Raw genomic sequence first — 659 nt, 5'->3', positions numbered from 1 at the left:
GCGTATTTATAGGTGGGCGTAACGGGGGCGGGCCCTGTCCTCCGACATCTGCGCTCAATTCCACGCTGATTGGGATGTATCAAGGAAACGTGCGTGGATTCCAACACTCGCACAGATTGAGACATCTGGATTTTTTTGTGCGTACGCAACTCTCGCGATTCTTGCGACCGCAGTTTTTTAGTGTGAGATCCACGCAAGTAGTGACACATGAGGCCCCTGGAGGGTTTGTATGACCATACACACCTGTCGCTACTGAGTGGCTCTGAAAATATTTGTGTAGGTATGTTTCTGTGTGTGTGTGCTTATGTATGCTTATATCTGCGTGTGTGTGTGTGTCCCAGTTCTTCCTGCTCGATCATTAAATTTTCATCTTCTGCAGGAACAAAGACGCTGTGTCCAAGTTACCTCGTGGATTTATCAGTGTACATTATTTCACTGATATTTTCATAATAAAACCACCGTCTTCCTGTTGTTGAACAGGTTAATATTTTGGGTTTTCTTTGCTCCAGTGTCAATCCTCATTTAGAAATCATGCATTTTACATACATATGTGTTCCTATTTTTCTTTGATGTATTGATCGAATGGTTGTTTGCTCCTCAATTATCGAATTGATTTACATCATGAAGAACCAGTCAGAGAAATTGATTACCAGAGCATC

The sequence above is a fragment of the Aulostomus chinensis genome, chromosome 16, assembly GCF_037954235.1.
Source record: "Aulostomus chinensis isolate RoL2024-O1b breed Wild chromosome 16, RoL_Achi_v1.0, whole genome shotgun sequence".
Classification (NCBI taxonomy): Eukaryota; Metazoa; Chordata; class Actinopteri; order Syngnathiformes; family Aulostomidae; genus Aulostomus; species Aulostomus chinensis.
The sequence above is the reverse complement of the archived record's forward strand: the minus strand, read 5'-3'. Positions refer to the sequence as shown.